Source organism: Sapajus apella, unplaced genomic scaffold (genome assembly GCF_009761245.1).
Source record: "Sapajus apella isolate SASKATOON/1434 unplaced genomic scaffold, GSC_monkey_1.0 scaffold28, whole genome shotgun sequence".
Lineage (NCBI taxonomy): Eukaryota > Metazoa > Chordata > Mammalia > Primates > Cebidae > Sapajus > Sapajus apella.
In genome coordinates, this window is record NW_022436968.1 from 15,345,563 (window position 1) to 15,369,835 (window position 24,273).

General features: G+C 36.9%; 1 protein-coding gene across 6 annotated transcripts in view; it reads left to right on the forward strand.

The window, feature by feature from the left end:
• ZNF385B (zinc finger protein 385B) overlaps positions 1 to 24,273 on the forward strand; it is a 385,918-nt gene that overhangs the window by 217,334 nt on the left and 144,311 nt on the right. The window contains exon 1 of one of the 6 annotated variants that reach the window (XM_032292795.1): positions 18,787 to 19,201. The exons of the other annotated variants lie outside the window; for them this stretch is intronic. The gene's annotated coding sequence lies outside the window, so the exon portion shown is untranslated. Of the gene's footprint in view, positions 1 to 18,786; positions 19,202 to 24,273 lie in introns of those variants that run through there. 6 annotated transcript variants of the gene reach the window in all.

Consider the following 24,273-nt stretch of genomic DNA (forward strand, 5'->3'; position numbering starts at 1 on the left):
TCAGTCCCTGCCTTGGATGTACAAACCCAGGAAGGATATTTTTTAAATCAATTATTAACCTGAGACTCAGAAGTGTTCTATTTGACAGAGCTTCAGAAACTGAATCATTAATGATATCCAAGACGAACATATAGCTGGTGATGCTGAACTGTAAGAGAATTTAGCAGCTGTTTATTAAATGCCAAGAGATAATTGGTAGTTGCAACTTTGGGGATCAAATAAAAATGGCAAAGGTAACAGACACCACACTAAAAGGGGGACAAGTGGAAATATGAAGGCTGTGTTCACTAAATATAAGGAGAGCTGAGATGCAGCTTTTTGTCAAAAGGAGGGAGAATGGAGTAAGAGTCACAGCAAGGAACAAGAGGCAGATGAGAAGAGTGGGAGTCTAATTACAATAAAAGCTGATTGATTGGACAGGTGCAGTGGCTCACACCTATAATCCCAGCATTTGGGGAGGCTAAGGCAGGAGGATTTCTTGGGCCCAGGAGTTCAAGATGAGCCTGAGCAACGTAGTGAGACCCTGTCTCTCCAACAAATAAAAAAATTAGGCAGGACTGATGGCATGCAACTGTGATACCAGCTACTCAGGAGGCTGAGGTGAAGAGATCATTTGATCTCATGAGTTGAAGGCTGCAGTGAGCTGTGATCACACTACTGCACTCCAGCCTCAGTGACAGAGTGAGACACCATCTGAAAAAACAAACCTAATTGATTCATGTCTTTTACAGAAAGCCCTATCTCTGCTAAAAATACAAAAAATTTAGCCAGGTGTGGTGGCATGCACCTGTAGTCTCAGTTACTTGGGAGGCTGAGGCAGGAGAATTGCTTGAACCTGGGAGCTGGAGGTGGTAGTGAGCCAAGATCGTGCCATTGCACTTCAGCCTGGGTGACAGAGCAAGACTCCATCTCAAATAAAAAGAGAAAGGAGGGTAAGACTAACTGTAAAATATACTGTCATAAAGAACCATTAAACATAGATATTCTTGTATTATTAGTAACTAACATTTTGAGTTCTCATTATGTGCCAAGAACTGTTCAAAGTGCTCTCATTTGATTCTCGCAATAGCCCTGTGAAATAGACACTATTTTTACTACCTCTGCTTAAGAGATGAGGAAACTGAGGCTCTTAGAAGGAAAGTTACACAGCTAGTATGTAAGCCTCTAGGATTTGAACCAGGCAGTCCTCCTCCAGGATCTGAGCTCTTCACATATAAACTTCTCAATTTTTCAGATCTCCAAGATGATTAAATACTATTCTATATGCTATCATCCTTTTAAAATAATTGTCTTATTGTTATTTTCTGATTACAAAGTGAATATATGATCATTGCATCTAACTCAGAAAATTCAGAAAGTGTTTGTAAAATAAAGGTCATTCTTGGTCCCATCACCCAGAGATGATGATGGTAACATATGCGGTACTTTATTTTATACTTGGTGCCTCAGAACCATCTAGGGGGCCCTTTAGCAGGAAATCAGCTCCAGCCCAGACACTCTGATTCACAAGGTCTGGGTAAGGTCAAGGCTTGTGTATTTTCAATAACTACCTCTTCTATAAAGCCATAGTTCAAGCCCAGTTCTAAAAACACCATTCTATAACTTAGATTTTCAAATATTTCTGTGCAGAACATCCTATATTTAGTTTATCTCTAGATTCTAGAGTGCCTTGATTTTTCTCATCAAAGGTATTTTGTTTTAGAACCAGGAAACTATCTAATACAGAAGTAGTTTTCAAACATTAGTTTGCATCAGAATTACCTAGAGGACTTGTTAAAACATGGACTACAGACTTTCTGATTTGTTAGGTCTGGGATGGAGCCCAATAACATGCAGTTTTAGCAAGTTCTGGGATATTGCTTCTTCTGCTGACACAGGGACCACACTTTAAGAACCACTGTAATAGAGACTACTTCCAAATGAGAGTTCCTGGTAGAAACTCTTCTTATGGTCTTTGGAAATCCCTTAAGATTCAAGTACAAGAGCCTGACCTTGATGCCATCACTTAGAAACAAATTTCAGTGACATATACTAGCATGATTAACATCATTCCTTCCTCAGGAATTGTGAAAACTCTCTTCAGCTGTTTCCATGTCTCTATGACAACAGTAAAAGTGTAACAAGAAAAGGATAGCTGCTGACGTTGTCAGCTAAAAAATCTTAAATGTCCAGATGACTGTTGGTAGTGATGGAACGGACAGTAGGACAAGGTCAGTTGCGCCCAGTAAGGCATAACACCTATCACAGAAGTCTAATATGTGGCATTTCTTAAGGAGGACAAATACCAGAGGAGGATGTTGATGCTATTGGCAATTTTTATGAATTATACATGATGCATTATTTTAAAATTCAGCAGAAAACTGTCATTTACCCTCCATAATAAAAGAAATTATATGAAAAATGAAGTGCTAGGTGTGTAAATATGAGAGGCTACCAATATAATGGATCTTAAGCACATTTCTCTTTGCTGTCTAGCCCAAGACAGAAGACTAAGCTTTTAAAAGTAGGGCTGACCTTTGGAAATCCAGCAGAAGCATTCATGAACTAGATACCTCAGTACTGTCAATCTGTGCTTCCACACAGCAACCAATTTCTACATGTAACTCTATCATTTTATTGGCTTTTGGCTTTAACTCTTTGATACTGGAGTAATACAAGTGTATAGCTATATTTGATATTTGACATTTATTTGTCAATCAGCAGAAACACAGAGAAACCCCTTTCAGACAATATAATTTACCCTAGAAGTTTAAAAGTTAAAATTAGAGATGTTCATTATGACTACAAACTGCTAAAAGTCATCTAGGAAAATTCATTCATTTATGATTCAGTCAACAAATATCTATTGAGCATTATTCCAAGCCTTATTGTACATTCAGGGAATAGAGCAGTGAAATTATTGTATTTCACGGTTAAAAATACAAATTATTATTATTTTATGTTCCAAGCATTATTGTAGATTCATGGGATAGAACAGTGAAAACACACACACACACACACACACAGAAGTGCAGCAGGATGACCGATTAGAAGCCTTCATCAGTCGTACTCCTCACAGGAATACCAAGTTGAACAACTATTCACACACACACAAAAATCATCTTCATAAGAACAAAAAATCAGGTGAGTGATCACAGTACCTGATTTTAACCTCATGTCACTGAAAGAGGCACTGAAGAGGGTAGGAAAGATAGTCTTGAGTAGCCAGCAACACCCCTCCTCCATCCCACCGCAGCAGCCTTGTGGCACAGAAAGAGAATCTGTGCATTTGGGAAAGTGAGACCATAGTGATTGTAGAACTTTGCATTGGAACTCAGTGCCACCCCCTCACAACAGAAAGCAAGGCCAGTCAGAACTCAGCTGGGGCTCAGGAGGGAGCATTTAGACCAGCCCTAGCCAGAGGGCAATCACACATCTCTGTAGTCAGACCTTGAGTCCTGGCAAGCCTTGCCACCACAGAATAAAGTTCTGGGGATCTAAATAAACTTAAAAGGAAGTCTAGGCTACAAAGACTACAATTCTTGGGCAAGTCCTGGTGCTAGTGAGAAATGAGCTGGGTTAGCCAAGGAAGTACTGGCACCACCTTCCCCCAATCACAGACAGTGCAGCTTGCCATTCTGGAGAGACTACTTCCTCCACTTGAGGAGAGAAGAAGAGTAAAGAGGACTTTCTTTGCAACTTGGATACCAACTCCACCATAGTAGGACAGGGCACCAAGCAGAGTCCTAAGGCTCCCATTCTAGTCCTTAGCTTCTGGATGACATTTCTAGACAAACCCTGGTTCAGAAGGGAACCCACTGCCTTGAAGGGAAGGACCCAGTCCTGGGAGGATGCATCACCTGCTGACTTAAGAGCTGTTGGACTCTCAATAATCAGCAGTGACCCAGATAGTACTTACCATGGGCCTTGGGTGAGACTCAGACATGCTGGTTTCAGGTGTGAGCCATTATATTCCCAGCTTTGGTTACTATAGGGAGACCCCCATGCTTGAGAAAAGGAGAGGGCCTAGTCCAAAATTGAAGACATTAGAGTAGAAAAAAAGAGAGAGGGAAGAGTAAAGGAGATTTTGTCTTGGAGCTTAGATACCAGCTTGACCACAGTTGGTAGAACACCAAGCAGGCTCTTGGGTCTTCAGTTCCAGGCTTTGCTCTGGAAAAGCATTTCTGGACATTCCCTGGGCCAGAGGGAAGCCAGAAGGGAGAGTCTCAGGCCTGGCAGTATTCACCACAGGAACACTGAAGAGCCCTTGGGATTTGAGTGAACATTGGCAGTCGCAAGGAAGTACTTGTTGTGGGTCTAAGACAGTAGTGGCCACAGGGAGAGACTCCTCTGCTTGTGCAAAGGGAAAGGAAGAGTGGGAAAGGTTTTCATCTTGTGGCTTGGCTTTCAGCACAGCCACACTAGAATAGAACACCAAGTAGATTCCTAAGCTTTCCGACTCTAGGTCCTGGCTCTTGGATGGCATCTCTAGACCTTCCCAGCGTTTCAGGGAACTCACTACTCTGAAGGGAAGGGCATAAGCTTTGCCACCAGCCCACCCGGGGTGATTGTAGAGCCCCAGGGCATAGAGCAAACATAGATGATAGCCAGGCAGTAGTTACTGCAGGCCTTGGGCGAGACCCAGCACCATGCTGGCTTCAAGTCTGACACAGTGCAGTCCCAGTACTGGTGCTTGTGTCACCCATCCCCCAACTCCACATAGCTCAGCACAAAGTGGGAGAAACTCCATTAGTTTGTGAAAGTAAGGGAAGAGAAGAAGAGTGTCTGCCTGATAATCCAGAGAATTCTTCTACATCTTACCCAAGACCACCAAGGGAGTGCCCCTACAAGTCTGCAAGAGCTACAGTATTACTGGGCTTGGAGAGCCCTCTAATTCAGACATGGCCGCAGAGACCAAAAAGTTACATTACAAAACCCAAGGTTCTTCAAATACTTGGAAACCCTTTCCAAGAAGGATGCATACAAACAAAGGCAGACTGTGAGGACTACAATAAATACTTAACTCTTAAATGCCAGACACTGGCAAACATCCACAAGCATCAGGGCCATCCAGGAAAACATTACTTCACCAAACAAAGTAAATAAGGCATCAAGGACTAATCCTGGAGAAACAGAGATATGTGACCTTTCAGACAGAGAATTCAAAATAGCCATTTTGAGGAAACTCAATGAAATTTAAGATAACGCAGAGAAGGAATTCAGAATCCTAGGAGATAAATTTAAAAATAAGTTGAAATAATTAAGAATCAGAAATTCTGGAATTTAGAAATGCAATGGACATATTGCAGAATTTATCAGAATCTCTCACAGACTAAATGAAGAAGAAGAGGAGAAGGAGGAGGAATGGAAGGGGGAGAAGGGGGAAAATAAGGAGGGAGAGGAGGGGAAGGAGGAGGAAGAGACCCAAATAAATAAAATTAGAGGTGAAAAAGGAGACATTACAATCGATACCACGGAAATTCAAAGGATCATTAGAGGCTACTATGAGCAACTATATGCCGATAAATTGGAAAACTTAGAAGAAATCAGTAAATTCCTAGACACATACAACCTACCAAGATTGAACCATGAAGAAATTCAAAACCTGAACAGACCAATGATGAGTAATGAGATTAAAGCCATAATAAAGTCTCCCAGAAAAGGAAAGCCTGGGACCACTAATGAATTTCACTAAACATTTAAAGAAGAACTAATACCAATCTTTACAAACTATTCAAAAAAAAATATGAGGAGGAAATACTTCCAAACTCATTCCATGAGGCCAGTGTTACCCTGATACTAAAACCAGACAAAGAAACATCAATAACAAAGAACTACAAGCCAATATTCTTGATGAATGTGGATGCAAAAATCCTCAACAAAATATTAGCCAACTGAATTCAATGACATATTAAAAATATCATCCATCGTGGCCAAGTGAGGTTTATCCCAGGGATTCAAGGATGATTTAATATATGCAAATCAATGTGATACATCAAGAGAATGAATGACAAAAACCATATGAGCATGTCAACTGATGATGAAAAAGCAAATGATAACATTCAACATCTCTTCATGATAGAACACTTCAAAAAACTGGTTATGAAAGGAATATACTTCAACAAAATAAAAGCCATATATGACAGACCCACAGCTAGTACCATAATGAATGGGGAAAAACTGAAAGTCTTTTCTCTCAAATGTGGAACATGACAAGGATGCTTAACTTTCACCACTATGATTCATCATAGTACTAGAAGCCCTAGCTAGAACAACCAGAGAAGAGAATGAAAGAAAGGGCATCCAAACTGGAAAGGAAGAAGTCAAATTATCTTTGTTTACAGATGATATGATCTTATATTTGGAAAATCCTAAACATTCCACCAAAAGACTAGTAGAAGTGATAAAGAAATTCAGTAAAGTTGCAGGATACAAAATCAACATATAAAAATCAGTAGCACTTCCATATGCCAACAGATTAATCTAAAAATGAAATCAAGAAAATAATCTCCTTTACAATGACTACAAATAAATACCTTGGAAATAACCAAAGAAGTAAAAGATCTCTACAGTGAAAACTGTACAACATTGATGAAAAAAAAAAATGAAGAGCACACACACACACACACACACACACACACACACACACACACACACAGAAAGATATATCATGTTACATGAAATCACAAAAGGCCCAAATTAGCCAAAGATATCCTTAGCAAAGGAACAAAACCAGAGAAATCACAGTATCTGACTTCAAATTATATTTCAGAGCTGTAGTAACCACAACAACATGGTACTGGCATAAAAAAGGACACACAGACCAATGGAACAGAATAGATATCCCAGAAACAGATCCATACATCTGTAGGGAACTCGTTTTTGACAAAAATGCAAATGTAGGCTGGGGAAAGAATAAGCTCTTCAATAAATCTGCTGAGAAAATTGAATATACATATGCAGATAATGAAACTAGACCCGTATCTCTTGCCATATATAAAAATAAAATCAAAATGAGTTAAAGACTATGACTTTAACCTATGAAACTACTAAAATAAAACACTGGGGAAATACCCAAGACATTGGATTAGGTAAAGATTTCTTGAATCATAGCCAACAATCACAGGCAACCAAAGCAAAAATGAACACATGTTATAATATCAAGTTAGAAAGCTCCTGCACAGCAAAACAAATAATCAACAAAGTGAAGAGATGACCTACAAAATATGAGAAAATGTTTGCAAAGTATCTATCTGGCATGGGATTAATAACTAGAATATATACGAAACTCAAACAACTCTATAGAAAAATTCTGATTAAAAATGGGCATCTGAATAGACGTTTCTCAAAAGAAGACAGCAAATGGCACACAGATATATGAAATGGTGCTTAACATTATTGATCATCAGAAATCTGCAAATCAAAACTGCAGTGAAATATCTCCAGTTAAAATGGCTTTTATTCAAAAGATAGGCAAGAACAAATACTGGCAAGGACATGGAGAGAAGGGAGCCCCCATACAGTATTGGTGGGAATGTACATTAGTATAGCCACTATGGAGAACAGTTTGGAGAGTCCTCAAAAGACTAAAAATAGAGCTACCATGTGATTCAACAATCCCACTGCTAGGTATAGAACCAAAAGAAAGGAAATCAGTCTATTGAGGAGTTACCTGTGTTCCCATGTTTATTGCAGCACTGTTCACAGTAGCCAAGATTTGGAAGCAACCGAAGTGTCCATCAACAAATTAATGGATAAAGAAAATATAGTACATATACACAATATACAATGGAGTACTAATCAGTCATAGAAAATAATGAGATGTTACACATGTTCTCAGGTATCTGTAGTAACTAAAAATTAATACAGTTAAACTCATGGAGACAGAGAGTAGAATGATGGGTGGTCACCGGAGGCCAGAAAGGATAGTGGGGTGAGGGAGGGGAAGTGGGGACAGTTAGTAAGTACAAAAATGTAGTTGGATAGAATGAATATGATCTGGTATTTGATGGCACAACAGAATTACTACAGTTTACAATAATATATTGTACATTCCAAAATAACTAAAGAGTATAAGATATTTGTAACACAAAGAAATAGTAAATGCTTCAGGTGATGGATTCCCCATTTACCTTAATGTGATTATTAGGCATTGCATGTCTATATCAAAATATTTCATGTACCACATAAATATATACACCTACTATGTATTCATAAAAAATTTTTTTTAATTTTTTAAAGGAAATAAAGCCAGGTCATTTGAAATTTAAAAGATGCATGCACATACACACACACACACACACACACACACACACACACACACACACACACAGTTCTGACCCTTCAGGAACTTACACTGTAATGGTGATGAGGTCTGTGTTATTCTTATCTTTGAGAACTTTGCTGTGTAAAGAACCAATGATGAGTCATCTCTTAGGAGCTTGTTAAAAATGCAGAATCTCAGGTCCAGATGTCCTGAAACAGAATCTGTATGTTATTTTATGATATTCCGAAGTGATTTGCATCCACATTAAAATCTGAGAATCGCTGTTCTAGAAAAGAGCCTGAGGTAAAGATTAAAATTCTGATTTTATTTGAAAGCACAAGCCAAATAGAGTAAAAATAGGGGAAATGAGAAATGAGGAAAAGGAAGCTGTAAACAATGAAATATTGTGGTGGGGCATGACTTCAAAATGAGTCTGGAAGGGGCACAGCAGGTCACTCAGTAGGAAGGTTTGTTCTGTATGTGACTTCCCTTTCTGCACACAGTTGGCAAGGAAGATTCACATCAAACTTTCTCCTGAATCCTGCTTTCTACAGATTGAAGTTCATACCCCTGCGTGGTTTCTGCACCCCTTCTATTCTGGGTTACTGAGTCCAGCTATGAAAGTGGAGGAGCAGGTGCAGACCAAGAAAACAAAAAATAGGGGAGCAGTTAAGAGGTTCTGAGATGGGCAGGGCACTGTGCCTCATGCCTGTAACCCTAGCATTTTGAGAGGTCAAGGTGGGCAGATCACCAGAGGTCAGGAGTTCAAGACCAGCCTGGCCAAGGTGGCGAAGCCCTGTCTGTATTAAAAATATAAAAATTAGCTGGGCATGTTGTTGCATGCCTGTAATCCCAGCTACTTGGAAGCTGAGGCAGTAGATTCGCTTGAACCCAGGAGATAGAGGTTGCAGTGAGCTGAGATCGCACCATTCCACTCCAGCCTGGGTGACAAGAGCGAAACTCCATCTCAAAAAATAAAAATAAAAGTTTCTAAGACAAAGTTTATGTTTCAAAATAGTGCATATGGGAAATTCCATCCAGATATGTTTGAAGTAAATCGAAATAGCATTTATTTGTCAGTCAGCAGAAATACAGAAAATCCTCTCTGCCAGACAAGGTAATTCACCATATAATTGTGAATTTATGTTAGAAATTTTCATCATGACTAGGAATTACTGTTCTTTTTTGATATTCATGAGTACTCCCTGACTCCCTGAGTATGACCTACTGTTCCTTCGAGATCACTTAGCATTTCCACATAACCATTATAGCTCCTCCTCTATCTCCAGGTTTCTAGTTGTATTAGTCCATTTTCACACAGCTGTAAAGAACTACCTGAGACTGGGAAATTTATAAAGAAAAGAGGTTTAATTGACTCACAGTTCTCACCGTTTCGCATGGCTGGAGAGGCCTCATGAAACTTACAATCATGATAGAAGGTGAAGGGGAAGAAAGGTACATCTTACACACTGGCAGGAGAGAGAGTAAGGAAGGAGGTATCACGGTTTTAAACCATCAGATCTCTTGAAAACTCACTAACTATCACGAGAACAGCATGGGGAAAAATCTATCCCCATGATCCAATCACCTCCCACCAGGTCCCTCGCCTAACACATGGGAATTACAATTTAAGATAGGATTTGGGTGGGGACACAGAGCCAAACCATATCACTCTCCCTGCTTCCCCACATTTATTGATCTCTGTGGTGCATTTGTGAATCTTGAATACTCAGGCCCATTTTTATTTATCTTGTGTACTGATCCAAACCACACCCCACACATGTCTGTTTTGGTATCATCATGCCGACATCCTCCTTGGATAAGCCAAAAATCAGGTTCAGAAATAACCAAATAATCTGGATTAATAAATTCAGATAAGCAATTGGAGAAGATATCAAAAGAGAAGCCACATATCCCAGAGTGGGGCAGTTCCAAGACCCAGGAGATAAATAGCACTCACTCACCAAAGCGTGTGCCCTCCCAGAGAGCTCCCACTATGACAAATTCTCCTCCAGACCATCCAGATTTGACTTGGTCTAGAATCTGTGAAAATTACAAAAATGTGACCAATACCTAAATGTAATAAGTAGCTATCCATAGCAATGAGAATATAGATTTTTTCCCTTTCATTTTTATCATTTCCTATGCTTTTCAAAATTTCTGTGATGAAGCTGTACGCTTTTATATTGAGAATCTCTTTCATTATTTTTGTGAAATAATATATTTTGTCAAGGAGATTCTTTTAAAAACAGAATAAGGAAAAACCAGAATGACATGTGGCTGTTAAAGTTTAAATTATTTGGACATACATAGATAGTAAATCTCCTGAAACTTTAGAGTTTAGGAAACTCTAGATTTCCGCAGCACCCTCAACCTAAAGGAAAAAATCTTTTCCTCAGAGCAAAAGAGGGCAAATATGTGAAGAGTCAGAAAGCAGAAATTGTGCTTTCTGAAGGCAATACTGTACTGCCAAATGTCTAATGAGGCGTTTCAAGAAAGTCTGTAACTCCCTTGTACTGGTGAAACACAGGCAACTACTGTCCAGCCCTAAAGTAATGAGAAGGGCCTTCAGAAATATTGGCACATGATGTTGGTCAGCCCTAAACTCTAGATACCTTTTAAAGAAATGCTTAGTGTACTTTTCAATTCTACTTCAAATTCCAGCCTTAACCTATATACTGCACAACTAGCAGAATGTTTTCTCCTAGTTGATCATTTGATCAACTCTAATCAGATATCAGTTAGTTTTTTATTAATATTAACAGATATGGTTATTTTATTTCTACAGATTTTTTGACTGCCATCTACTACTTATACTTCCTATGCTATTACAAAAATATAATAACCTCTACTCAGATTTACAAGATAATGTATACTTATCTTCCAAAAGTAGTTTCTAAAACAGTTCAGAATTCACTGGTGCTGAAAAGCCCTTCTCACCTAGATATTAATGTTCACCTTAAATTTCTTAAATCTCAGGTTACTATCTCTGTGAAAAGGGAGGAAACTTGGCTTTCTCATTGTGTCTGCTGCCTTGATTTGGGACCCTAGATGTTTCCAGCCTCTAAAACCATTAATCTTTGATAGTAAAAAGCATAACAGATCATAGCTTTAACAGGAGAAATTCAGATAATCCTCATGGCATATTTGGGGCAACAGATGTTTAAGAACTGATACTTTTTCTTTGATCATGACATTTCAGTGTAATAATATTGCTGGCTCTCTTGATTCTTTTAAGGGACCTTGTAGTTATTGACCTTACAGAATATTTGCAATGGGTACACTGCAATTAATACAAAATTTCAAGTAATTCAGATATATAAATGTAAATATATACATTGTTTACATTATGTCCCAAATTCAAGTGATGAATGTAATTTGAAAGAACCCTTATTCTTCAAATCACTGGGGCACAAAGCAAGATGAGTTTTTATATTAGGTTCTATTTTATACATAATACCAGAGCTATGAAAAAATAGAACTAGCAAAATGAAACTGCAAACTGTTATCATACTTAGATTTAGAAACTTTATAGTCTAGTAGCTATTATGTTAAAAGTCAGAAAAAATGTTTACTCTATAGCTGTTACATAGCTTCATAAGGCATAAAAATCATAATCCTAGATTATAACTGAGAATTTCATACATAAAATGAATATTTTATTATTGCTTTGAGATATTTTCAGAATTTGCTGAGTGAACTTTGAAATCTCATTCTTGCTTCACCCAGCCCAAAACCCTTACTCCTCCTCTCTCAGCATAAAGTTATCAAATAAGCTGGTAGCATCCCAAACCTAAATGTAGCTTCCAGATGTTGCTTTAGAAATATACCAGGGTGTCTAATGTATATATTTCAAAGATTTGTAAAAATATACATTTTATCTTTTTTATACAAGAAAATGATGCTGACTGGGATACCCACCTGGGTTATATGCATTCATTCATCCAAGAATTAAATGGGCCTATGTGTTTATAATGTCACTTTCACTTTGTTCTCTTTTCTATCCACATATATTTCTAAAACTTTTGAGAAACTCATCTGTACTGCACCATTTCCTTCAGTGGGTGTATAAATACTGCTATTATGTGGGAAAGTCAGAGTTGGAAATGTTTTTCTTTTTAAATGTAATGTGGTCTTTCTACTAGAGTGATAGAATTCTAGGAACTTTCTTTAGGCACTCTGTAATGGAGAAGAAAAGCAAATAACATAGGGTTGGTTCTTGCCTTCAAGGAGCTCACAATGAAGTAGTTAAAACTGACAAACAGAATCATACAAAACAATAAATGCAAGACTATTACTTTATTTCTGCTAAGCAACTTAAATGGCACTGCACCTGTAGGACCAAAACTAAGATATTACATTAATTATTCTTTCAATATAAAGGAATCTGCGTGTACAGAGATTTGAGAGATAAATTATTTGACTCAAAAGATATAGAAATGGATACCTGATAACTTACCTTGACTTATCTACCCAGAGAAATATTTTCTCATTTGGAGTAGCCACCTTAGGAAGCTATGCAACTGTTCTTTGATTAGAATATTATTACATTTACTCTAGTTGACTTGCCTACAAAAGTAATTCACTTTATTGTCAAACTTGTCAGCATCCAACTTACACATGTAGTTTTTTAAGTCACGATGCTAAACCTCCTTCTTTAATTGCATGTTGAAATGATATTTTAAAGAAATTTCAAGTGTTTTTAAGTGATGTCTTTAGTTCTCAACATGTTGGAGTTATTTTCTTTATTGAGCCCATTGTTGCAATTCAGATTATATCTTTCATTATATAACCCTTATGTTTGCAGACATTCTCTAAGCAATAATATGGTCTTAGGCTAAGCCAGACCATTAAATCTGCTCTGGGCTGGAAGACTGGCACAAAGGAGGAATCAGACAGCATTTAAAATTGTTTTCATTTAGGTTTACTAATGAGCCAATAAACAAATGAGAGATCACAATACAGGTTAGTGGTTGCAGTTCATGATGACTTCTTTCTTCTACATATTCATAGTGGCATATTCAAAGTGGTTAATGCAATCCATGTACCATGAAGCATCCACCTGCACAGAGCAGCTCAGAGCCAGCAGCTTTGCCTCATGGCCCAATAGGCTGGGGAAAGGGTGTTTACCCATCAGTACAGAAGACATTTCTTCCTGAATCACTGATAGATACTTCCATATTCTATTTTTTACTAAGTCATCAAACCTAGCTTCCACTGGTCTTCAGAATGTTGTTTGAATTTTCAAGAGACTGACTGGTTCTCTTATTTCTCTTCTATACAATCACTGGTTTGATCTAGTTACTACTGGTACACTTGTTGGCGGTTTAAGGAATGCTTAGGATCTGCTTTTGTCTTTCAGTGTGCTTATTAGGTACCTACTTTAGAAAAACTGCATCGACGTGTAATGCCACGACATTTAAATAACTTAATGGAAATATTTTAACAGATAGAAAACTTGGGGAGAAAATAGTTCCACATAAAACTATAAAAGCATTCTTATTTTTAAGTTATTTTGGGGAAATATTAACTAAGCAAGATAAAAGCATTTCTCTAAGTTTTCTCCCATTAATTCTGTTGTGACTGATAAATTTTGGCAATTAGTTTATATTAAACATTTGTTTATCAAAAGTTATTACTTTGTTCCCATTACTTTTTACTATTTTACATACTTTCCATCTATATGAACTTGACATTACGTCATAAAAGTAGTAAGTTGTATAGACTTGTGATTTTTGGAATCAGAAGATCTGGATCTGATATTCTGATCATAAAACTCAAAAGACATAGTTTTGAGCAAGTTCCTTAATCTTCTTGGACCTCTGTTTCTAAATCCAGAAACTTTGATGTAGCTAAGCATCAAAAATGTATGGTAAAAATGCAGTATTATAATCTTAAGGAACCATTGTATATGCAATATATCATTGATGGAGTCATCATCATGCGGCTCATGACTGTGTATAGATCAAATCATGATTCCTCACATATTTTAGAATTCTTCACAATAAGTGTCTTTAATTAGGGATCATTTTCTTCTTTTTTGCTGTAACTATCCTAAGCACTTAATAGAAAAATCTGTTGCTTATAGCAAAGTATGTCACTAAATTATTTAAAGACTCAGTATAACAAATCCTTTTTCTTTTCAAAATAAAATTCCTGAACCATAAGAATTAGTTAACTCTTTTTAGAAGGATGAACGCTGAAGTTAAGGCTAATTTTTCTACATACCAAATATCCAGGTATAAGATGTCACAATTTCAAAAGCCGTTATGCAGGCAGTGCCTTAGTTTCATGGAATTTATTTTGACATTTATTACAACTTTATGGGATTTTCAGAATCCAAATTCTAATATATGATTCACGCTTTTGATGTATCATGTTCATATTCTCACCACCACCTCATACATAGGGACTATTATTAATAAATCCCAGAATGTTACAAGAGATATATATTATATATTATGAATATTACAGGATATATATATATATATTATGAATAGACTTCATATTTGACATATTCAAATATGTCACATGATTTACTCATCAAAAAATATCTGTAACATATTTTGAACACTTAAGACCAAAGCACATTAGAACCATGCCATGATGAGGAGGATATAAAACAAGGAAACTTCTGTAGTGAGCCCCATAATACAACAACAATTATCATTAATCACAGAAAAACCCAGTCCATACTCCATTCAAGATAGTATCTCTCATCAAGGTAGAGCAGAGACTAAAAAACAATGAACTACAGCACCACAAACACAGCAGAGGAGGCAGTTGAAGAGTCTCAGGAATATCAAGAAAACAAGCTCATTTTAATGGGTTTTCATTTGGGCTGTAGAGGCGATACCTTCCTGAAAGCATGTCACAATTTACTAATATTATTTTTTAGTTTTCAAAAGTTTGTATTCCCCGAGTATGTCTTCATCCTAAAGAATGTAATATTGAAGCACTTTACTAACCACAAACTAGTTCATAACAGGGTATATTGTAATTACTGTGGCAATTATATTATACATCATTTTTTTCTTGCTGACTTGGAATTACTTCAAGATTTTTTCTTTGGACTGATATTTTCAAATCTTGAGCTCTAGTGAAAATGATGTTTACTTATTCACATTATAAAAAGTTGAATTAATCTTTTCAGAGAGTTTTGTGTATGGTTAATTTTTGGTATTGGGACATTTCAACTTAGAATTTGAACTTCAAGAAAAAAAGACTTATAAGACAATAATATCATTAATCTTTCTTTTTCTGACTGTAAGACATGAACATAATATATATTTCATGTCAACCTGATAAAACATTTCAATGTTCCCAGGCCACATTAAAATGCAGAATAAGATGGTATTATAGAGCTTGTATCAATAAGACTCATGAATAATCGGCACAAAGATATCTGTGCATATGTCATGCGATAAGCTCAGATGGAGCAACTACAAGAAAGGCAGATGGAAGGAACATGAAAAACTAAAGGAATAATAATTTAAAAGTCAAGCTACTGATTGTGAAGGATACAGATTAGCTTTGTATATACAGTCATTGACATATTAAGTTATGCCTATATCCAAACTTAGGTGTCAATGTAGTACATTTTATAAGAAAAGAAAACAGTCAAAGTAATATATACATCAGAGACTTTGGCTACCACTGAACTGTGTTAAAGTGTTGCTGTACCTTTTAAGATAAAATGGTGCAGTAAACTCACCATAAAAATATGAGACCCAGACTTGTGGCTGTGGAAAAAATCACCAAGGGAAGTAGAACTTTACTGAAGATATAAATTAGGTACCTAAAGTGGGGTGCTGCTATAACAAATAACTAAAAATGTAAGTGTGGCTTTGGAATCAGAAAGTGGATAGAGGCTGGAACGATTTAAAGGATCATGATTGAAATGTGTTGATTGCTTTGGACAGATTCTTAGAAGAAATATGGACACTAAAGTCTTCTGCTGGTAGAGCTCAGTAAGATGTGGGAAACAAAGTATTGGGAATTGAAAGAATGATAGATCCTTATTATGTAGTGTTAAAAAAAAAAAAGGCTTAGTGGAATTGTCTCTTATGTGGAAAAGATAACCTGAGAAAGATGAACTAGGATATCTAGCTAAAGAAATTTTCAAGCAAAGTATTGAAAATGTGGCCTAATTAGAGTTTTACTCTTTTACTACCATTTTACTCTGGCAGCTTAGAGTAAAACGTCAGAGGAGAGAAATAAATTGAGGTAAACTATTAAACAAAAAACTCAGGCTTGACGCTTTGAGAAATTATCAGTCTGTTCAGACGGCAAAAGGTGCTAAAAGTAAGAGATTGCTTCTGAAAGTGTGGCATAGGAAAAAAAAAAAAAAGCAGGGGTGTGGTTGTACAACTCTTTGCTGAAACCTTTGAAAGATCAAAAGATGGCCGGGCGCGGTGGCTCACGCCTGTAATCCCAGCACTTTGGGAGGCCGAGGCGGGTGGATCACGAGGTCAAGAGATCGAGACCATCCTGGTCAACATGGTGAAACCCTGTCTCTACTAAAAATACAAAAAATCAGCTGGACATGGTAGTGCATGCCTGTAATCCCAGCTACTCAGGAGGCTGAGGCAGGAGAATTGCCTGAACCCAGGAGGCGCAGGTTGCGGTGAGCCGAGATCGCGCCATTGCACTCCAGCCTGGGTAACAAGAGCGAAACTCCGTCTCAGGAAAAAAAAAAAAAAAAAAAGAAAGATCAAAAGATTAGAGTGTTTGGTTCTAAGCCATTTTAAAGTGGTGCCTAGTAGATCTCAAATTAGAAGGCTTCAGAGAAACTTTAAGAGTGTTGCCCTCAGCCTTCTCAACAGAAGCCAAAGATAGAGGACTTCTCAAAAAGATTTGTAGATGTGGTCTCAGTCTGATGGAGAGCATCTCTATGTCATCCACAAGAGACTCATCAAGTTTTTGAGAAAATTATACCAGGGAGACTACAAAGTGAAAGGAGGCTGTTAGACACCAAAATTCTACTTGCAGAAAGCAGACTGATAAAACTACTTAGTTTCAAACTGCTGTTCAAAAAGGATGAATGACTAAGCAGGCAGAACCAGTCAGTAGTCCAGAGGGAAGAACTGAGAGCCTGTAGGTAAGAGCCTATCCTGTTCAGTGCCTGGCGATACCCTAAACAGAGAATCCAGTCATGCCTACTCAGACTTCTATAACCTACAGAACTATGAAGTAACAAATGGATATTGTTCCAAGCCACTGATTTTTTTCTTGAGTAATTTGTTATGCATGAATAGAAACCTATTAGAGATATCGAAAGTCAATCCACTAGAAGACTTTAAAGGATTTAGTAGAGAAAATAGTAGTTCCTTGAAATTTTTATGTATAACCACTCCTAAATTATTTACAAAATGCTTCCTCTGAAAACAGTTTTTTAATGCTGTATTCTGTAGATGGTTTCTATGAAGTTATAAATGCACATATTCCTGGATTCAGGAACTCACCAGTTATTTTCTCTCTCTCTCTTTTTTTTTTTTTTTTTTTTTGACAGGGTCTTGCTCTGTTGCTCAGGCTGGAGTGTACAGCACAGTGGTGCGATAACATACTTAATGTGCTTATTTATGGTTCCAGCTACTTGGGGGGCCAGGAGGGTGGGTAGAGTGGGCGGGGCTTAGGTATGAGGATCACTGGAGCCCAGGAAGTCAAGATTGCAGTGAGCCGTGATCACACCACTTCACTCCAGCCTGGGTGACAGAGTGAGACCCTGTCTCCAAGAAAAACAAAACAAAACCAAAAGAATACCTGGAATGGCTGAAAAGCAACCTTTAGCTTGAGTTTCTAGATATGACTTCTAAAGCCTATCACAAAACTGGGCTGCTCAAAGAGCTGCAGCTGCTGCGACCATTAGGAAGCATCACCACCCTGTACCTCTGCCACAGCCCACAGCATTACAGCCAGATGCTGTAGCCTCCAGTCTCTTCATGTGACCTAATTTAGCATTGCTGAATGATGGAACCTAATTCATACCTGGGAGAGCATAGAGGAAATGTAGTTTTTAAGCTTTACAGTAATAAATATTAGAAAAAATTTGGCACAATTGTTGAATAACCCATAAGTATCTCCCACAGGGGCCTAATGATTTAAGTTAGGAAGACCTTAGAAAGCCATTTTATTTAGGAAGGCAAAATTCTTCATTTTGGAGGAAGTAATAAAAAGATCAGATACCCGGTGGATGATTTTTTTTTCCCTTGAATCTTCCTAGTTTCAGACTTTCACTAACTCTTTTAAGTGATAGTTTTCATTTTTTTCAGTATAAATTCCCTACTGAATGATTAATATTAAAGATAAAAGTCATATTATTTTTTTATCAGCATTTATCTTATGCTTACATAAAATTTGCTTTATCATATTATCACAGGTCTACAAAATCTTTTTTTAGTCATTTCTAATTTAAGTTCACTAGATGCATGTGGGGACATGTGTCTGTACCCAGTTACTCAGGAGGCTGAGGTGGGAGGATTGCCTAAGCCCAGGAGGTTGAGTTTGCAGCAAACCATTATTGGACCACTGCATTCCAGCTGGGGTGACAGAATGAGATCCTGTCTTTAAAAAAAAATAAAGAAAAGAAAAGAGTTTATCTACTGAGACAATGGCTTGGTATCATGGTTTGAATAAAATACTGTTGTCCTGAGATGAGAGTCCTACTTACTTATGAGCATATTTTGGCATTGAGCCTCCTCTTTAACTGAACTGGCTTCAAAAATACTGGTGTCAAAAATAACATCAGCTTATAATGGGCTTACAGCAGTGATGGTAGTTTTAGTAACTGAGTCAACCTTAGGCCAAGTGCCATTAGCTGGCTCAAGTCATATGTTAGGGTATTATTTTCTATGACTTACAGTCAGAACATTGGGGCTTAGATGTAGGTAGTCACAAAGAAGACTAGAACTCAGTAGTGGTGAACAGTCTCTTCCTTGCTGTAACATACACAAACAAGTAGGTATATTATAAAGTTTATGATGATTTGACCGTGACTAAATTAGCATACTGCCATTTGAGAGCACTGGACCATTTTCAATAGCTTTGAGTACTGCTCATTAATGAAACTTGTTGGAATTAACCACTTCTTATTCTAATGATTATTTAGATTTATTTGTGTGACTGCCAAATTAAATTGAAGTTACAGCTGCTTTTTAACAATAACAAATTACTAATCTAAACAAACTACCAATCTACGCTTGTAGACTAAGAACTAAAAGGAAAGCAAAAGCAAGCTCAAAACAAAGAACTGGGGGAGTGAAGTGAATTTTTTTAACTTTTGCCCTCCCTTAGTAACTGTTTTCTTTGGTCTTCTGTTCCTTTTTGCCTGCTTTTTTTTTTTTTACAAAGTTGAAATAAGACTGCCTGATTGTTTTTCCTATCCCCTATTTCCCTTCTCATCTTGACTTATATGTCCTGGAAATGAAAATTGTAATTGGGAAAAGGGGTCTATTGCATATGTGTGCTCTTAACAGGAAAAAAGATTATGAAGGAGGATGGCTATAACAAGGTAACCATTTAGCTCAATTTTCTTGGGACCTTCTTGGCCTATGCCTATTAATAGCATCCCCTTTCATTCTCTAAACTGTCCTGGTTTGTATAACAAATACATTTTCACCCTAGTTATAACTTTGATGAGTTAAAGGATGGTATAGACAAGTGTAAGAATTTCCTCTAAAAATGTTGACAGTAGTTGACATTTTAGTATACACAGTTTTAGTTGCCTCTTATTAAAAGAATTGCCTTTCTTGACACTTGAGTATCTATGTACTCTTCAGAACTATGTTATCTTTTGGGGATGTTTTAAAGTATTTAAGTAATTGTTCTTGTATATATGCATGAAAATTGAACTGCTCAGTATTCTTGTACATTTATAATAAATGAGAAGATATGTTCTATTTAGTAATTTAAGAAAAATAATTCTAGTGAGAATTCTTATTTGAAATTGTATTTCAGAAACATAAATGGAGATTTAATCAAATGTATTCCTCATGAATTTTTAAAAAATAAGTTGTTCAAGAATACCATTGTGGCTAATAATTTTTGGTAAGGAAAAATTATTGAAATGGAAAATTGAATATTTGGAATGCTCAGCAAACAATAAAACTTATTAATGTCTTTTTCAGATACTTTAAGATTTTTTATTTATAATTCCTTAATGTTATTTTTTGTTATGTTTCAGTGTTTATTATAGTTTTTTAAAAAGTTTCCTCCCTCAAACTAGGTTTTCATTCCCATTGATAGCAAGTAATCCATTTTTATCATAATTGAAAGCAATATTAATATTTGGGGAGAATTTAATTCAATCCTGGGGAAGTTATTTCCTTGTCTTCCCTTTGAACAGTAACTTTTTATGGTGGGTTGAATAGATAAAGCTCACTTTATCTAAAAACGTAGTTTTTAGAGTCCCAAGTAGGTGGTAACAGACAGTATTCTCCTATGAAAATTGATAATGTTCCCTTATAATGTACTTAATATAAGGTTGTAGAGACTTTTGAGAATCTATTAGGGCCTGCTCTCAATAACAAAAAAGACACAGAAGAGTATATGATGATTAGAGCTGCCGAAAACCTTCCAGGAGCAGTTTAGACATACGGCCTTCAATTAGAACTAACATACTTCAGTTTAATTCTTTCAATCCTGTTAATAATTAACATAATGCAACAATCCCATCTGGACCATGAAACAATAGAACATAATTCCAAAGGAGTTTTCATAGTATGTTTTTTTTCTGTGAAGAATATTGTCCAAAGACCTTACAGTATACTTTTCTGCAGTGTTCTTCCCAATTACTAAGTATTAGCACTTTTCTAGGGTGGAATTTGCTGTGAGTTTCTGCTGTGGTAAAGATGACATGGAGTTAATCACACTGTCATGCTTTCATTCTCAGTTTTTTAGTGAGGTATATTTATTACCAAAAGAAAGCCTTCTACAAAAATAGTAGAGCCCATGTTATGATTGAATTGTGTATTTTAGCCATCCAACTAACTGAGGCTATTAAATTACAGTGGTCAGTGCCATACTTCTGAGTTATAAAAATGGCATTTAAGTTATTTAAAGAAACAGGTTTTTTCCAAATAGACTTTGTATTTGCCTGCATGAATAACCAGAGGAAGAGTGTGTAGGGAGGTCTTAACTGCACTACTGCCAAGAGCAATGTGTTTTCTGGAAGACATTGTAAAGGGGAGGAAGAATAGGGAAAGAGAATCTGCCAGTTTTGAGATTTGTGTCAGATTTTAGAGGATTCGTAGCTGTTTATTCTTCATAAATGAAGCATGTGCAGGTTTCAGTGGTATAAATATTGAAAAGATATTCTTCCTGCCCAATTTGTAATCACAAGATATCTTATTATATTGCTGTTAACAACACTTCATTTTCATTCTATGGACTATATGCTCTGGGCCTGTTTTTCACTAAGGAAAAAGAAAATGAGCTGCTACTTAAGGTCACTGGGGCAGAAGGAACAGAAGGAACCCTGTGGTCCAGCTGATCTTATAGAATGGCCCTGGAGGGAAACTCAGGATTCAGCCTACAGCCCTGACACTTGATAAATCACAGAAAGGTTCTATCTGAGCTTAAGTTTATATATTAATGAGGACAATCTACATGTTCCATCATATCCAGTTTATGGGGGAAAAAGAGAGAATCTTTGTGAACTCTCAAGGAGGACCATGTCTTAATGTGAGCTAAGCAGAGCAAAGTATAAGCCAAGCAGAGAGAGAAAGTTCAGTGGCTTTACTCTCTACCCTGAAGCCTCACCAGGTACTGAGGTCACCATTTGGACTGAACAGTTTTGAGGTGCTTTTAAATTAGCCCTGCTTAAAAAAGATTAAGTTAAAGTTTCATTAGCAAAGAGCAGCTTTCTAGAGATGAATATTAAGCAAAGTCATTTAAGAAAAGCAGTATTAGCCAGGCCAACCCCTGCCTCCCACTGGGTTCTGTAATAATGCTTGAGAGTCATATGCCCAAAGCCCTTTAATTGCTGTGTGTATTTCCCTAGTCAATAAAGTATATATTCTACTCAAAGTAAGATATGCTCTAATATAAATATTCCCATTTCTCCTTAATCTAAGAACTACTGGAAAGCTGAAAAAAAATTGTTTTGAAACCTCACCATTCACATAATGTAGAAAAGACAGAGGGAACACTTATATGAAATGAATAGGAAATATACAATTAACATAACTTTTTAAATAACATAAAATAATTTCCTATTATTATAAGGAAACTCTCTAAGAGTTTGAATAAGTATGTATGTTGCGGGCAGTGAGGGGGGGTTCATTCTCTCATGTATACATGTTTCTTGGAGAGAATGAACCAATATGGGACTAAGACTTTATCTTTGTAATAGGTAGTAGATAATTAGAAAGTCCCTAACATTTCATTAAAACTTAACTTTCTAGGACTGTTGGCATTATAGTCATTATAAGTAACTGTGGGTCAGTGTATTAGTCCATTGTCACACTGCTATAAAGATACTACCTGAGACTGGATAATTATAAAGGAAAGAGGTTTCATTGACTCAGTTCTCCATGGCGAAGGAAGCCTCAGGAAACTTACAATCATGGCGGAGGGTGAAGGGGATGTAAGGGACATCTTACATGGCAACAGGAGAGAAAGAATGCAAAAGAAACCCACTTTTAAGCCATCAGATCTCCTGAGAACTCCCTGTCATGAGAACAGCATGGGGAAAACCACCCCCATGCTCCAGTCACCTCCCACAAGGTCCTTCCCTTGACAAGTAGGGATTGCAATTCAAGAAGAGATTTGGGTGGGGATGCAGAGCCAAACTGTATTAGTCAAATAATAGTTAAATGATATCCATGTAGTTAAATGATATTTATGAAATAGCTAACTGGTATTTATGTAGCATTAAACATATAGTTTAATGATAAATGATATTATCATTAAATAATTTAATGATAAATGATAATTAATTTAATGATAAATGATATTTATGTAGCATTAAACATATAAAATTCTCAGGAGTGCAGAAAAAGAATCTAAAATGGAGAAATAAAGCCACAAATTCGTGAACAGTAATACCATATTCTGGATGGTAAAATAGTGGTAACAACAGTCAAGGTAAAATAGGCAAAATGGCAAAGCTAAAAGTACCCATTGCCAGGCATTGAGATTAAACCCCATGTCTGCATTGCCTCATTTAATCCCATGAAACAAATTCTAACATAACCCATCTCTTACAAATGAGAGACCAGAGACACAAAGAGATTCACTTCCTTGCCTAACCTGTCTGAAGTTGGGGTACATTAGTTCAAGTCCCAGTGGTCTGACTCCAGGGTCTGTGCCCTCTCTGGCTCAATCCTAATAACTCTGTAAGATGAGCACCACCCACTGACGTAAATAATGGTTTCCCCATTACAGGGAGTGGCAGCAGAAGATCAGAGAAGTTAGGTGACTTCTCCAGGGTCACACACAGACCTCACACAATAGCAGGGATGTTAACCCAGGCCTTTTTAAACATGTGCTTTCTGCTATGCCATGCTAAATTTTCTCCCATTGTCATTTTAGTGATGGTTTAATGAATACAGAATTGGATATCTGACTATAATTAGATCTGCCTCACAAAGGAAAAATTAGCAGATCAACACTAGGTTTCAGACTAGCAATAAGCATTCACATCACGATAGCATCCTATTTTCAAAGTGGCCTAGTACATAGCTCTCCATAAGACATGCATAGTGGGACTTTTCATAAACCTGCATGTATCCAGTGACTAAACTGATGGTGTCTCATTGACGTTTTTCCTTTTAATCATGGAGCTAGTGAGGTAAAGTGAGGCTTGGCTAATTATTTCTAAATTCTGGGACCCTCTAATATATTCACATATCAGGCTTAGCATATGTGGGTATATACAAATAGGAAAGAGGCATGTAATCTAGGCTTTTACTGGGGAGAGAGAGAGCTACTCTTTCTTTCTCCCTCTCTGGGAGACAGACAAGAGCTGTGAATTAAAGAAATGCTCATGCTACTTCCCAACTAACCCACTTTAAAAATAAATTCATGCT